Consider the following 17,761-nt stretch of genomic DNA (forward strand, 5'->3'; position numbering starts at 1 on the left):
GCTTGGGAATGATCTGTTAGGCAGCACTCCGAAGACAAAAAAGGACTTAAAAATCAGCAGATTTTTAAAGTTTATTTTATTTTCCATCACTAAAAATTTTAAAGAATGTTTTATAGTAAGAAAGAAAAGCTCAATTGGCATAATTTTAAACTGAATTTTAAACTCTTGAGAAATGTAATAATCCAGGAAGAAAACATAATACACTCTTACTGGCCAGTGTACAACTGTAGTGACATAATTAAATAAAATCACTTTAAAATAGAGATCACTTATATAACAGAAGGTGCATTATGCAGCATGGGTAGAATGATGGACAGCTAACTGCATGAGCTCAGAGTTCTCAAATGCCCCTAAAACAGGCAAACATGTGCTCAGTCTTAACCTGTGTATGCAGCAGGGCAACAGCTGGACCTCACGACCCTTCCCCATTCTTGTTGTGTGGTGAGGAAGCTCTTGCTTTGTGCCATGGTTGTGGCAAAAGGAGCAGCATTCTCTAACAGATTACAAATCTGACATTATTTTCCTTTTCACTGTATGTTTGCAGCATTATTTTAGCATTAAGAAAAACGAACACATATGCAGATAACAGCATCCCCACAGCAATATGGCATAGCTGTTTTGCTTCTTACAAGCATCCAATTTAACTTTATCATCAAATACCACACAGTGTTTCACTCTTTACTGATTTTAACCTCTGTTTACAGCTAGGCATCGTGTGCTGTGCACATCATCTAGTGCTCACTGTGGAGGAAAGCATTAACAGTAGAAAGACACACAGTGACACAGTACATGAGTTCTTTTTTCAGGACTGTTTTGTTCCCCATCTGACACGCCCATGCGATGCCACAGAGCTTCACTGCCACTTCTCTGAGCTACTAAAGTCACGATGAAGTGACACAGATAGGGACACAGACATAATAGTGCTTGTCCACACAGCTACATAAACACACTTGCTTTTGTATATTAATTCCTGTAACAAATAGAGATATGCTTGGCCTATTTGCTTACACAAACAAATCTGTGCCCTAAAAGATGATGTTCTCATTAAATGGAGTTGCATGCCCAAATCTTATAAGTGCTGTTTACTTTGCTGGCAACACAGCCAGCACGCTACAGAGCATAAATCTTTCACTATTGACACTCACACTGAGAGCAGCTCATAGTGAATTCTGAACTCTTAAAAAAATTAAATAATCCAATAAGAGGAGAATATATATTAGTAATCAATAACTACTTAATTTAGCTAACATTGTGAACACTTTCTCTCCAACCCTTTAACTGCTTGCAGAGAATACCAGATATCGTAACATTTTACCCTCAACTTGGAGCTTAGTTTTTTAATCCAGCCTTTTTTTTTTTTATTTTTATTTTTTTTTTTAAACAGCATGTTTCACTTGGGATTAAAAAATAAGTAGTAATGAAAAATAGAACTGTGGATTATTTTGTGTTGGAAAAGACCTCCATCCAGTTCCAACTTTCTGACACAAGCAGGGCTACCGCCTACCAGATCATGTTCCCCAAAGCCCCATTCAACCCAGCCAAAGATGGGGCACCCACAGCTCTCTGGGCAGCCTATGCCAGTGCCTCACTGCCCTCATAATGAATTTGTTGCTCTCATTAAATCTAAACCTACCCTCTTTCAGTTTAAAGCCCTTACACCCCTATCAACTACAGTCCTGGATAAAAATAAACTCTTCGGTATCATCCTCTTGCCATTACTTCTGTTTTTAAGCAATACCACACTGCATTTATGCATGAAAGCTGTTCTTATTTCAAGGACTGTTTCAGTGTCCTACTGATGCTGTTTGTCATACATTCGTTTCCTGTAATGGTTCTGGCCCACTCGCCAAAAAGGGGAAAAATTCTTTATATCTAGTGGGCACTTTTATATCTCTGGGCAATTGTCCAGGGTCAGGCCTTTGTCTGATGCTCTACCTGAGCTGATACCAACCCCTCTGCATCTTCTGACAACACCAGAGCCAGCAAGGCCAGCCTTGCTTCCAGGAAAGTGCTTGTAAGTCCACCAGCTGCCTTACAGATCAACTGAACCCAGAGGGCAGCAGGCTGCCACCTCCTATCACAGTTTACTGGCACTGCTATCTGAATTGATATATAAATATATTTTAAGGCTGTGCTCTAGATGAAAGTGCCAAGCATCTATAGACATTTCAGGAAATAGCCCTGAGAACATCAGAAGAGCTACAAATACTGTTAGGGATTATCTCCATGACATGGATCAAGTCAAGGGTTTCCATCTTTCTGCCTCATCTCTGGGATTTGGGGGCATCAGTAAAAATTTGGATAAATGCTACTGCAAAAAATAGTTTGAGTTCATACCTGAAAAATATCTGCTGAATACTAGCATGGTGAACGATCCTGGGTTCAATCTCTAATAATGAGACAAATGTTGAGAATTATCTAAAGAAAACAAAGTAGGTTTTACCAGCTTACTACAATAAGCTTATCACATGAACACAGATTTTATGCTGATTCTGCTACCAGTAGGAACAGGTCATTATCCCCACAACTTGAACGAGAAAAAAGGAGGACATTTTCTGTAGATAAGAACAATTTTCTGAGTGAAACTGAATCTCTTATGCCCCAGTTCAGAAAGGTATTTAAGTTCTCTCTCAACACTGAGTGCATCTAAGATCCATTCCAAGTCACTTAGGTTGATCACTAAAATACCAGAATGAGGTTGCACTTAATACCAACAGACACCTGTGTAATTAAAAACATATACACACACACTTGAGCATGACATGCAGAGCTGGATGTGTTTTACTCACTACCTGCATTTGAGGATAAGAATTCTTTCTTTAATTAAAGTGAGGGAAGATGTCTGGATGCTCACATATTATGGCAGTGAGAGCAGTACAGGAAGAGAGATTAAGTCATGCTATGAGTCAGAAAACAGTGCAGAGCCAGATTAAAACCCCGGTAATAATTATGACAAATCAGTTGAAATTATTGCAGAAAATATTATCTGCCAGTTCAAAGCTGAACATTCTGACAAGTTTTAGGAAAATAACATTTTTCCTTCATTCTTGGCATCTCCTCCTGCATCTTCAGTGGCATTTAGTGTTACAACACTCAGTTTTTCAATGCCATTTTCCAACTGTGGCCATGGAACATCTGGTATTACTTACAGTATTCTTGTGCCTCAACACAGTAAATACATATGGCACCTAAGGGGTAAAAAGAGACATTGCGAGGGAGGATCGTGTGTAGTGACTCCTTATAGTATCATTCTTATCCATTAGCATTGTCCTTTGACCCACTGTGATAATTGGGGTCTGCAGGTCTTCCATAATTGTAAGCTCAGCATGGAAAAATGCAAGGTTTTGACCAGTAGTCTGAAAATGTCATAATTTTTGTTGATACAAACAGTGCAGAAGAGGAGGAGCATGAATTCATCCAAACAAGAGAGCTTTGTATGTAATCTCAGACTCACAGCAAACACAATAAAATACAGAGAATTCATAATCAGCACATTGGCAATTACCCTGAATTGGTGAAAATAATAATATCTACTCCAATGCTTCCATCTCACAGTGGAGATCCAAAATTTGTCAGCCTTTCCCTACTTTGTTTTTCCATTTCCCATTATGTTCACTCATGTCCACTTAATCTGATGCCCAACCCAACACTCCACAGCATCTAGCTCAACCAAAGCTAATGTCTAATTCAAAATGATTGAAGCCCTAACCGAGCACATGCCCAAAACCCGGAGAGGCAAGCCAGGGCCCAGAAGGTTGAACTCACGAACTGCCATATCCTGCCATGAAATTGGGAAAAAACACTAATAACTACAGGATGGCAGGCCAGGAAGAATGATAAGAGAACAGTTGTGGGAAGGGTCTGGGAATTCCAATGAAGAAAACAAATTGGGCAGAATCAATTCATGGTGTCCACAGCACAATTTCTCCTAACAGTGTTTCAATGGCATATTCAAATGGAAGCTCCGTACACCACTTAATACTGATGTCAGAAGTGACATGTGGAGCTAATTAGATATATTTATCTGCAGGAAGAGGTATGTGCTTCCATTTCTGCCCAACACTTTAAAGCTGAAGAATCCTGTTGTCTGTTGAATCCTACATGTCTGCAAAGGCAGTGGCCTTTTGCAATACCTAGAGGTCATATTTGTAATAAAGCTTAGAATTAAAAGAAAAAGAAGAAAAAAAAAGATGCATTTGCATTCTTCCTCCAGCATTCACTTTTGCATTAGATCAGCCCTTGGCTGCCTCAGCAAAGAATGAAATTACAACAGGGCTTGGTGCAGAGCTGTGGATAAAGCAAACAACCCCCATCCTGCCAGGCAGCTGCTGCACATATTTAAGCCACCAGTAACAGGAGGGCAGGCCACTTGCTGCTGGTTACTCTGCATTATCCAGGATAACCACCAGAGCCAGTGTGATGACTCTGGATTTGCAGAGGTGTAATGGGGCTTTGATCTAATGTCACAACAAGCAAAGGCACCAAGTCAGCCCCATCAGCAGCAGAATTCAACCCAGCTGGGGTCTGCTGCATTCAGTGAAAGAAATACCCATTGGCTTCAGTGGAAGTGAGTTCAGCATCTCAGTGCCAGCAGGGAAAAAAATCTCAAAAGGTCACACAGAGAAAACAAAGGGGAAGTTGTTCCAAGGCACAGAGAGCTGCTTCCATTTTATTTTACTTTATTTTTCTGTTTGAGATTTCATGTTGGTTTGTTTTTCAGCAGAGCAGTGCATCCCACCATACAGCCTCCTCTAACTAACCAGGCAGGAGCACGATCTGTTTTAAAGAAAATAGTGGGTTTGTCTGCTGACAACTCAATATTTCACTGCATCGGGCCCTGTTTCTCATACTATATTTTATTGATCAGAATACCTCAGGCTATTAAGTTTATTAATTAAATGATAATTTTTTTTTTTTCCTGGTGAGAATACAATGAGATAAATGTCTTACAAATAAACTCAGAGCTCGCAGGCTGAGTCATGTGGTGATTTAGAAGTCATTTATCTTTTTCTCTAACCCTCAGCAAAAAATAATCATTGCCACAATGCTCTGCGAGTCTAATGTGACTGTGAAATGTGCAACATAAAGAGATATTTTTCATTTCCAGCACAATTATACCAAGCTTTTATGTGATACTAATTTGTAACTGCAATGCTAACAAGAGGATATGGATAGCTGTTAATCCATTTAAGCACAAGCTGCCACCCTGCTGAAGCAGGGAGTGGTCTGACCCCATCAGCTGAAGACAACCCTTACAGAAGCTGAATTCAGACTCAAATGTCTGTATCTGTCAAAGACAACAAGTTTGCATATGCCTGAGTTTTCCAGCGCTTCGTTGCTGTTCTGAGCCAGACCTGGGGTTGATAGGTGATGCTCTAAAGCTGAGAGACAGCAGCTCTTTGAAGAGCTTTCCCTCAGTGCTGCTTTTCCCAGGCTGAGCTGCTGGAGAGCACTTCTGTGGCAAACAAGTATCTCTGAACTCCATTGCCCACCCCAGAGCAAGCAAAGGAGCTGCTTGGGCACCCTGCTAGGTGTGCAGGGAAAACACCACAGTTCTTTGATCAAAGCCCCAGGCAAACCGGGTGCCAACAGACACCAGGTAGAAGGGCTCAGGCACAGAGGGAACTTGAAAAGCAAGAATACAGGTGGTCAGAAATGAAGAAAAAGGCACAGATCCCTTCCTGAAAGGGTGAAAAAGGCTGACAGGAGCACAAAATTACACGTTTGCATGCAACTGTATGTCAGCACCCACACCAGTGCTGTTGATACAACGGGGCCACCTCCATTTAAGTCTCTGCACTGCAAAGGCTGTGGGCAGCTTCTGCTTGTAATTACTTTTAATACATGGAAGCACAGCTACTGCTTTAAGTGTTTGTAACACTAAATGTGTTTCAGAATCCCTTATTTTCTTTGTGTTTCATCAACATAGATTTAAAGAGACTGTCATCAGGACAAACACATGGGGCAAGTTCACAGCTGAAAGCATCAGGAGAAGAATGCTGGAAGAGGGGAAGAAGTATGAACACAGAGCAGCCTAAATAATTAATCTGAAACAGGACTTCTGCAGCCTGCCACAAGACAGACCAGCAGCAGCTGACATCTACTATGTGCAATTTGGATGCCAGCCCATGGAGCATCCAGAGCACAGGGCAGCAGGAGAGCTGGGTCTGCAAAGATGAGCTTAGCTATTCCCAGCGACAGCAGGTAAGAATGCAAATAGTGGACCTTAGTTTTTGTCCAAAATATTTCAGGTTTTCTGTTTCTTCAAGAAGAATCTGCTACCTCATTCTTTGAAAGTACCTTTGCTCAGATCAAGAGACTAAGAAGCCTTCAAGATCTGACCTTTACAAGTTATGCCACTGGATCTCCTGCTCTTTGAAAACAACATACCACAAACTAGTTTCTTTTCTCCAGCATTTGCTAATCTTAAAATACCATAGAAAACTCAGCATTGTTTACCACTGATGTTACTCATGGTTCTGGGAGGGTCAGTTTGCAATATCTCATTCAAAACCAATATAAAATCACAGTGTAAAAGACACATCTCATGCTTGCTGCTCTACTGATCTGGCCCCAGAAAAGAAGATTTGCAGAAGGTCTCAAAGAGGCACAAATAGCAAAGGCAGCGTTTGCAGACATGCACTTTTGCAAAACTGATGGCACATGAATATGGACTAAGGCCTCTAATTTTTCATACCCCTTTCCACAAGAAAAAAAAAACAGCTGCAACAGCACCAGCCTACAGGTGGTAAAGGGACATCTGCACTGCCTTGCAGTGACCTTGGGTGCTGCTCCAATAAAGTGGCCGACAGCAAGCTCCAGAGACCTCACTGACATCTTCAATAGAAAGTAGGGCACCCCATCAGCAGCATGCACATGTGCACCAAACTGCTTTAGCCCTAAGCGCAGATTCACTCTCCACAAGCCCATCACTGTTGGGCCTCTGCTGTAGCATGCAGGAGGTCAGAAAGCTCTGTGCACTTTAACCCAGGCTCTCTCTATGAAAGTAACTTAGGGCTATTTCTTAGAATATCCCATCCCACTCTCTGGAGCTGTTTACTTGCAGTTCCAAATCAACATCTGATACAAAATAAAAGAACTATGAAGTGTCTGAAGAAATCGAGATCATGAATGCTCTGTGACAGCTACATTGAGAAGCAGTGCTGCTTCTTGGCATCCGAGTGCTAGTTTGTCAACCTTTGCTATTTAAGCAATTCACAGCCAATTTAATTAAAAATATAACAGATCTGAAAGCTGCTAAAGTCTTGCAGTGACTATCAGTCATTTGATAATGGTATGAAAGAGCCATCAGAAGGGAACTGTAAGCAAACTTTGTTGAGATTGAATAATAGGGGCATTACAGCTCCAGCCATTAATGTGTTTTTTAAAAAAACCTCACTGTCCACATCAACCTAAAAACTTGGCATTTTTATGTCAACATACTCATTTACAATCAAAATATATTTTTAGAAAAAGTACAGTACATTTAATGGTGACGAGCTGCCCATTTTGCATTCTGAATGCTAGAACAGTCTCTGCTGTGCTCACTTCATCATTTAGTTGATTTAATACAAAATTTCTTTTTCTTCCCTTTCCTACTTGTTGCTAACATGAATACCCCATATTCATTAGTAATCAAATACAATAGTAATTCTAACAGTGTTGCACAGCTGAACTCTTTTTCTTTTTATTACCAACACCCTCATGTTTAAATTATTTCCTTTAAATAGTTGTCTCTTGTTATTCTAGTTCAGCTCACAGGGGAAGTTCTGACTGTGACAGCTTAGGTGAAAGATGCCAAATTAAATAAGTGAACAAACCCAGAATCAACAGATACTGGTCTCATCATTAGAATAAAATCACATTCAGCCATATCCACAAGAGTTTGGGGTTGCTGCCAGGGAATACTGCAGGGAGAGAATCATATGTGGTCCTCAGCTCAAACCACGTTCAAGTTCTTCTGACAGCTTAACACTTACACATCGATTAACTCAACTTCTGGGTACCAGACAAGTGCATTCACAAGTGCAGATGTGAAAAGGAAGCCTGCATGACCATAAGCTGCGATAGATGGACTGCAAAGCTCTCCTGGCAAGGACTCATACTTTCAAATTAGCCAAAAACATCTTTGAAAGAAAAGGGAAGAAATAAATCCCTGGAGGCTTCTTTCGGTCACATAGCTCCGACATCAGAGATTTGTCACAACGATACTGTGTCACACACAAATGTATAAATAAACATACTGCAAGACAAACATAGATATATGAAAAACAAGAGCTAATAAATCTTGTTTTGGAGGTTAACCCCATGCATAAAGTTCCTAATCTGTTTTGAAATTATTTTTATACATCTAAAAGGGAAAATTTTCTGTGATAAGAAGTAGTCCAAATATTCTCTCTATAGAAGCATTGCAAAATTACAGTATTTATATATAGTAGCAGATGCTGCTGTACAATATAATACAACTTTATATCATATACTGCCTTTCATTCCAAATGCATTCCCAAGCACCGAGCAGAATTAAGTACAAGGAAGCAGTGGATGCTGGCAGTACACAATATAAATTATAGAAACCAGTGGTGTAAAGACACTGTATGATGAATAAATTAAGGCACTGAGCCATAAGGCCAATAAAAGAGTGAGAAAAAATTAAGAGGCATATGCAGATGAGAAAACCTACTTTAAAAAAAGACAAAAGTTGAAGAGATGGAGAGTTGATGAGGCAGAAACTTACACAGAGGCTGCTCCAGATGGTAAAAACAGCAGCAAAGGAAGCAAAGGCCACCAAGAGTGGCACAAGTATGTGCAAAGCAACACAAGGTGGCTGCAGAGTCTGGGGAAGAAAAATGGGAAAAAAAGAAAAAAAAGAAAAAAAACAAAAAAGGAGATGTCTGCAATGCTGACTGTAGAAATAAGGAGGGATCCTGAAAATCTAAAAATCAGGATCAAAATATTTGAAGTACATGCAAAGGCACCAAAGACTGTGGCTGTAAAAGCATCCTTCAGCTGTAGTGCTTGAAGGAGCTTCCTGCCCTGCTGGCTGATTTGAAAATATGAAGTTTGGAAGGGAACACATTCCCACCTTGTCTGACAAATGCTGATTCAGAGTTAGGGTACAGACACCTATATGAACCCAAACGAGCGCACAGGCACACAAGGAGATGCTTGTCTGTATCACAAATATGGTATCAAAACCATTTGCCCAAGTACATGGTTGACCTGACATCCACATGACACATTATACATTATATTCTCCTTTTGGGCTACACATATTTTATGTACGTGATGCCCTGCTACCCAAATAGTTTTGAGCACAGACTGAAATGATGCAACAACAGCACCATATTGTTTAATATTTTTGAAAAGTCAAACATGACTGTGCTACGCTACACTGTTTTAAAAATACTAATAAACAAACATTAAACAAACTCCTATTTAGCTCTCAGGCCTGAAGCTACAGTACACAAACAGCAAGTTGGCATAGATGTGTTGGCCAGAGTTTACTCGGCTCTGAACTAAGTGGCAAAAGTGATGATAGTGTCATCTGAAGTCACCAAGCATACATATTTGTGGATCCCTTTCACTCTGACTGAGTTGTCAGTGTGAGAACAGTGCTGAAAATAAACATCTCTCTGTCGACCTCCGCCGACAAGCCTGGGCAACCTTTAGGCTTTCAGACTAGCAAGGTCTAGTGCTCACACGTAGCTTCTGCCGTGGCATTTTCAAGCAGAGAATGACAGCAGTGACATTTAAATCTTGTTCATCTCCTTTCCATATCCAGCTTTATCTCCTTGCTCATCATCTGTAGTCTCTGCCAGCCTAGCCCTAAGACAACCCCACTATATAAAACCAGGATATAGTCACGATGCTTATACAACATGATCTTACACACCTCAGAAGACTAAAATACATAAATGCTGTGTTTAACATCCTGCAGATAGATCCAATAATACCATAAACGAAAAGGAATTAAAAAGACTGTCTAGGAATAAGGTTAAATAAAGCAACTGCTTCTAAGATCAAGACCTAAACCACTGAACTTCCACTACGTGGAATCTGTCACTCTGGCATATCTAGACACACGGTGTGCAGAAATGAGCTCAATTCTTATGCAAAAACCTGGCAAATAACCTACTGGTAATTTAAAAGCCCTCAAGTGGGCACCTAGGAAAAGCCTGAGTTACTTACTGAATTAGTAGTGGGACTCTGTATGGTGGCTAAACATCCATCTCTCTGCTATCAGCTGCAGAAGGCAGTAAACATAAACTATCGGGTGCTCACAAGCAAAACAGCACAGAAAGAATTGGAGGCAGTACAGATCCACTTTTCCAACAGCCCATTTTAACTTTTGGACTCAAACGTTTCATTTTAACAACTTTGGCTTTATCATCTGTTTGTGGCCAACTCAGATAACAAGTAAATAACTCAAATTTTAGGTCAACTACTTATTTTACGCTCAGTTGTGAGGATGGTGTGTCATTCTAAAGTCCTTGTGATACACAAGTGCTATATGATGTATTCATACCAATGTGACAGTCTAGAATACGAAATGCAATAGGAATGGATGCACAACAAATCAAACAAATATTCAGCTGCGAGGCTGAAGGCAGGACTGTGCTGGTTTATATAAATTGCCTTTGGAAAAATTTACATTATTTACCTGTGATCTAACTTGGCATTTAAGTAAATTTCAGTTAAATACTGACACATTCAGAGATACCACTCATTTGTTTTGCTTCTACTTTTCAAATAAAATTCTCTGGAGTGGATCATTGGATTGATTATTTAATGGGCTATTGACTATTCTAGGGCTATAAGGAGCATGCAAATGTCATGCATATCTGATACCTGTGGTATAAACACAGGAAAATCCCACAGCCAGAAGATCGTATGGCTTCGCAATTAATTCAGGATACTGTCAGTCACAATCCTTTGCTTGGAATCTCATGCTTGAGATGCTATCTGTGATCCCCAGACTGAACAGGAGCTTGGGCTGTCAGAGCAGTCCAGATATGAACCCTTTGAAAAGGATTAGGTCTTCCTCTGAGTGAAGGGCAAGAATGCAGTACAGTTCCTTACAAAACTAAGTAGTCTCTATAGAAAACTACAGGAAAAGCATAGTATCTATCAAATTTAGCAGCAAGATACAAGTGATAAGGGCTAGGCGCATTCATAACTTGGAAGAAGTCCACAAATAATGCATTTTAGGTAACCTAGCTACATTTATTCAATCTGATTGAGCAGAAAAAAAGCATTATTAAAAGAATTAATGCAACCCATCCTGAGATTTATTTGTATGGAACCAGCTGGTGGATGAGATCATGTAAGAATTGATTTTTCTGCCCTACTGGAAAAAAAAAAAAAAAAAAAAGTTAGGTAGAGACTAAAAATCATTATCAGAGGTGCCCAGAATGTCTTAAGCAAAACTAAATCACAGCTACAATTCTCTCAGTGCAAATATACAACTGAGCAAGATATGGTAAAAGTTAGGTTGTTCTAACGATGAAATTGCCAAATATGATCTATTTTTTAAAAAGTATATCATATTTTGAAGATGTTGGGACAAGCATTAATTCATTTACTAACTAGGTCAATAAAAATGTCTGTAGCCAAGAGCTCTATTAAAAGTCCATAATGTTACCTTAATGGAGGAAAACTAATAGAGTTCTTTTGGAAGTTGTCCATAAAATTAATATTGTAGAATTTTAGTGGATGTCTTAAACAGTTTAAATATACATTTTTATTAACAGACCTAATAAGAGAATTAAATTAAAATCATTACTTTCTGTAAGAGGAAGTATTTACATTTTCAGAATCTTAATGGAGCTTATTTCTTAAGAGAATTTCAGAACAATGCTCATTATTCAACACTGTGAAGCAGGAATCGGCTAGCTGGCATCCACACATAGAATATCTGCCAATTTGCAACTACTGCAGCACTCACTCGGAGCCTCTCTGTCTAACCCACTTTGCATGGCAGCTGTCCAGGACCTCGACCTGCAATACAATCCACTTCCTTGTCAAGAGCCCTCCTTGGAAGGCATTAAACTCAAACAGCAGCCACAAAGCAAGAAATAAATAAAAATCTTGCTAATCCAGAAGGCAGACAACTCAGAACGGTCTTATATCAGATATCAGCTCATGGCACATTTCAGTGAGCATTTTACCATTCAAAGCCACATCCCTGGCTTATCCCAAGTTATGGTGTATTCCTTATTCCTGTGACTAACTGCTTACTGACTGTGTGCATTTGCAGTTGAATGAAACCCATCTATTTCACCTAAACTGATTACTTGCTTGTAGGGCTACAACATTCAACGGTCAATGCAGATGAGCTCAGTGGGCACCTTAAAGGATTGTCATGGTTTAAACTAGACAGCTTTCGAGGTGCTGCAGAAGGCACATACTGCAAAACCAGGAACAGCACTGGAGGCAAGATTTGGCAAAATATTTTGGCTCAGAGGACAGTGAGGAATGATGATGTTGCACGTTGGAAGGGAAGTCCCACTCTGACATAAAGGTACTTTCCTGTTTACTTTCCTATCGAAGTCTGTAGGCTTCAGTCCGCAAATGAACAAGCTGATGAATTTCTGATGAAGTCACTGTATGTTTAATATCTAATTACCATACCTGGGCACTTGAAATTAATACTTTTGGAGTTTTACTACCCTGTGACATTATCATAGGTCTCAGAGTACAATTTCTTGACATGTCAGAGTCAGGAAGGAGGCGTTATAACAGCACCAGTTTTGTACATCATGGTAACACATGCCTTCCAAAGTGATCAGAAACCCATGCCCTACTCACATCTTCCTCACTCCATCATACCAAAATGAGGGGACTCAATACAAAGAAAACAGCAAATTACAGAATATTTATCACTGAGTAATCAGTGCTGATAATCAGATCTTGCCTCTTGTTATCAATGTTCAGTTGGAACAGACACTGGCAGGTCTATTATATCACACGTAATTGCTACTAGCACTGGAAGATTTTCTTCCCCCCTGAAATGGCTTGCCAGATTGTTAAAACCCTTCCAAGGAAGCTGGCAGCAATACAGCATTCATAGAGCAGACCAGATCATGGGAAACTATTTCAACCATCACACTACCGGACACATTAAAGGATCAGATCCAAAGGCCATAAAAGCTCCAGGAAACTTTTCATAGTCTATAATGAGGTTTGTATCAGGCTCCAGGTCCCAAATGGCTATCTAGTTTTGGTATTCATGTTTGTGAAAATTACAGAATGTCCTTTCATTCCAGAAGAATCTTATCAGAAAATTGATCTCTTTATATATAAAGTCTTCATCCAAGGTAAAGTCCTTTCAGGAGTTTTATGGCTTCCTATCATTCTTTTCAAAACCCTCTGGAAACCAGAAAATATGCTGAGACTGTTTCTATGCAAAAAAAGAAACCCTTATATGTAATCTGCATAATTCTCAAGTGTTTGTGAATATCAGCAATTTCTGGTTTCTTCAACAAAGGTGGCAAAGGTTAATAATAAACAGGTAAAAAAATCACCCAGGATTACAGGATTATTTACAGAAGCACCTATCTGAAAACCATCTCACTCATTTTCTTATTTATAAGACCTACCACTGTGTTCTCTCTATGTATTTAAATTAAATTATCTAATGGAAATGTTATATATGAATAGCTCAGCAAGACGCTGTATTGAAGCAACCCACCTTATTCCAAATAAAAGCTGATTGCTAGTTCTGGGCCTGTAAATGTGTCAGACAATAATTTTACTGCTTTGCAGGTAGCAGAACACCCAAGGTTCTTATTCCCAAATGGTGATTGAGTGATAGCTTTTAATATTGCCTAATGATCACAAACATGTGGAGTCTTGTGTTAACATCTGCTTTATGGGTAAAGTCGCACACTAGAACTACTCAGAAAACAAATAACCCCCTGCCCTCCGAAAGCTAGAATTAATAGAAAAAGCACGTGCTCTTTTATCACTGAAGAAAAAGTAGCAGGGGATGCCGTAAATATTTCTAGGTATGTTTTATGTAATGAACTAACTGAACAGACGACTTCGTTTGGAGAGTTCTTAGGAGTCATGAGCTCTGAAGAGAGGGGAACAGTTTGTCAGGAGCATTGTAGAAGCCAAACAAGCACAGAACAAAACCCTTCACTGCAGATAAGGAGAGTTTTGCCTGAGGACAAGCTTTTCGTCATGCCAACTCAGACGGTGAAAGGGTGCTTACTGCTGCCCTTACACACGTGACCTAAGATGTATGTCTAAGCAGACACTTTCCCATTCCCACTGATAATTTAAGCATCTGTAGTTGGCCAATGACAATCTGTGCACAGTGTCTGCACATAGAAGCTTCCTGGAGCTGGGAAGGCATGGAAACACTTTATAGAGTAGAGCAGCAGCTCTGCTCAGGGCTGAGAGGATGAAAACAAGTCCCTGCATCCACAGGGATCCCATCACATATCTAAGGCCAACCAGCCCCTCTAGTTGAAGTAAGAGGAAGTATTTAAGCTCTGCAAAAACTGCTGCACTGCAGAGAGCGGAGAGGAATTCATTGCAATTGTTCAAGAGAGCACCAAGGGTGTTATGGCCATTTTGCAGGCATTTAGAGGGGAATCATCATGTGTGCAGGAAATCTGGACGATGGATGGGACTGCAAATCTGCTATCTGTAACACTGATATGCAAGAAAGGAAATTCTCCTTTAGGCAGGTGTGTACAGAATGTTCACTGCATATACCCTGTACTCACTTAAGTCAGCAAAACCCTTGCACCTGTGGCACAGATGCGTTATAAAGATCCACCAAAGCAAATTTAAGCATATCAGTACAAGTTGCCTAAGAGCTATAATGAGCTACAGGCTCTGTGAGCCACTCCAAGCCCTCAAAGTAAACCATTCTGGTAGATGATTCTATGAGAAACAAAGAGTGAATTATGACATAAATAATATGGAGATCAAACTTCACCATTATTAACACTGTCACAAGACTACCTCTTTACCTGAAATAGCAAGGCACACATGGTCTTTCACCTCAACAGCAACAAGCCCTTACTATTTATTGCTTTTCTGCAGAGACCAGATTTCACGAAATCCCAACGTGCAAGAGCTGAGATTTGGATGAGATTCAGCATCTCCTTCCCATAGACCCTAACATATGCATATATTCTCTTTTGCTCTCTCATCCCTGCAATTAATTGAAGAGACATATTTTAATAAACTGGCTAATTGAACAGGGCTAAGTTGCAAAATTTAAGAAATTTGCCACATTTATATACATAGTAATGAGATCAATTACTTTCCGTTCGTGTAGACGTATTGAGAACTAATGAGGTACTTAAAACATGCATGCAGAAAGTCTACTTTCTATTTCCATGCTGTAACTTAGAGCTTGTTAGGGATTTAGCTCTTTATCAGTTTGAGCTATGGCACTTACGCTGATAGAAGGCCTGTTAGCTGTGGCTCCCTACTGCATTAAAAAGTCTTTTAATGCAGCTCTGTAGTGCCGTATATCTCATTATAGCACAAAAGTGGGCAAACGCTGAAGACCATGTTGCTGGAAAATACTTTGACAGAGAACACAGCAAGCAGAAAGCTTGCTCTTTGAAGGATAGCATCCACCTCACTTGTAATTTAGCTAAGTAATCCAGAGATCCTTATAATAAGAAAATCTTTATCATTTCCAAAGCTATTAAAAAAGATCTGCTAAGGTAAAGAGCCAACCAAGTTGTAGAACTGTTATCTTTATGGGTCACTTTAAACAACAAAACACTCTTTCTTCCAGTACAAAATACAGTGGTAATTTATCTCTTCAAAAAAATTGGACTGAGAGAACATCTACACTCGCTACACTTCATGCACCAAGCTCTGGGTTATTGCCTGGGAAGCCAATTTTCAGGCAGTGATTTCAACATTGAGTACAGCCCTGGATGCAGCTCCAGGCACATCCAAAGTTTCTCATTAAGTCAGACATGCAATGAAAACATTGGAAGTTGTTTAAGGGTGAGGAAGAAGGGATACAGATATTGTAAAGGTTCAAGAAAGAATACAAAAGTGTGAAGAGGCCTTAGGCTCTAGCATGGAGAAGTGCAAGTGATGTCAGCCCAAACCAGTCTCACCTTACAGCATGCCCCTATATGAACATTCAAACAAAGCATGCTGGCCAAATTACACAGCTTTAAATTTTGATGTTTAGGAGACTAAGTCACTTTTTTTTTTTTTTTAAATTAACTACGCTTCTGACCATACACTGTCTCTTGTACCTCCAGGTACTTCCTTTCCATGGTCCAAATGTTTAATGACACCCCATGAATGTGACAGCCCTCAGTCATCAAGCTGCTCTCCAGGTCAGCACATCCTTCCCTGATCAGGACTCCTTATCCAAAGAAGAAATGACCCTCTAGACGCACAGCAAATCAGTTATCCTCCCGAATTACTGCAGCTGTGGTTGCAATCTCAGATCCAATACTTCCCATCTGCCCTAGTGTTTCAACTAAAAAAGGAACAGACTGCCCTCCTAACCAAATCTGTTCTGTGGGATTTAGCAGGCTTAGGGCAGAGCATCAGAGCTCCCAGTATACTAGTAAGAATCAGGAGCAGGCACGTTTTATCTACCAGCCGTTCTTCCCTACACTGGAAGACAACCTGCAGAACAGAGGAGGAGTCAGCTATCATTTCTTTATGCTCAATATGCATACACAGTACTTTCAGTCTAAATATATTGCTTTCTGTAGCATTTATCATACATTTGCTTGTCATTACAGTGCCTATAAGTAAATACTGAGAAATAAATAACAATACTTAACACTTTAAGCCCATTAAGGAACTGGCAAAGTTTCACATGAGATGGTCTTTAAAGCTGGATGTGTGGCAATAAAATTAGTTCAAAAAGAGACAGCTGTACAAAAACAATGTATATCTTCACATAAAACTCTGAAAAATATTTTGACTGGCACAGGCTTTAATGTAGGCTTATTTATTGGAGCAATGCTTCAGTAATTTACAAAATAAAGAATCTGATAAACTGAAGCATCAGTTCCTCGCAATGGGGAAGTCCAATATGTGCTGATTTTGACTGATAAAATACATTATGCCCATATTAAACATTTATACCCAATGTTGGGAATGATCACACTTTACAGAAATAAACAAGGAAATTAAAAACAAGTGGAGAAGTGCTCAGAAAAGATGGAATAACTAATATAAAAGGAATATTTAATACTAATGGATTGATTCTTCTTAGATATCTGGAAGCATCAAGTTTAAGTGAAAACTAAGATATGTTTTAAACTGAGCTTTTGGACTACCTCTATCAGGAAAGGAAAAACAAGTATCCCGTCTTTGTCTTTGATCCAGTTAGCAGTAAGAGAAAAAACTTTTCTGAACAGTGATGCAAAAGAAAAACAGATTCATGAAAGCCTAACACTCTTTATTTATACCTCTATGCAATTTTTATTTCATATCCTTCCTCCCTTCCTTAAAGTGAAAAGCAAAATTTATATCTAACAGCAACAATGCAGTGAGAGATGGTGTCTGTAGATCGGATTTGAGTCTCTAAAGTGGACTGCATCACATGAATGATGCAGTGTTCTAGTTTTGGTGTGCTTTTTTGCTTTGTCATTAATGATATTGTGAAACACAGGCTCAGGACCAGCAGCAAGAGGCTCAGCTACCACTTACTTACCCTGGTTTTAAGTGAGGACTGTAGTGGACTTAATTCACATGAGCCAAAGAAAAACAAAACATTTTTCTCTCACTGGAAATCATAAAATGAGACAGA

The 17,761-nt window shown here is 39.6% G+C and overlaps 1 protein-coding gene across 8 annotated transcripts in view; it reads right to left on the reverse strand.

The window, feature by feature from the left end:
• The window catches only part of FHIT (fragile histidine triad diadenosine triphosphatase), a 512,252-nt gene that overhangs the window by 22,300 nt on the left and 472,191 nt on the right, over positions 1–17,761 (reverse strand). The window lies entirely within an intron of this gene.

Source organism: Meleagris gallopavo, chromosome 14 (assembly GCF_905368555.1).
Source record: "Meleagris gallopavo chromosome 14, MGAL_WU_HG_1.1, whole genome shotgun sequence".
Classification (NCBI taxonomy): domain Eukaryota; kingdom Metazoa; phylum Chordata; class Aves; order Galliformes; family Phasianidae; genus Meleagris; species Meleagris gallopavo.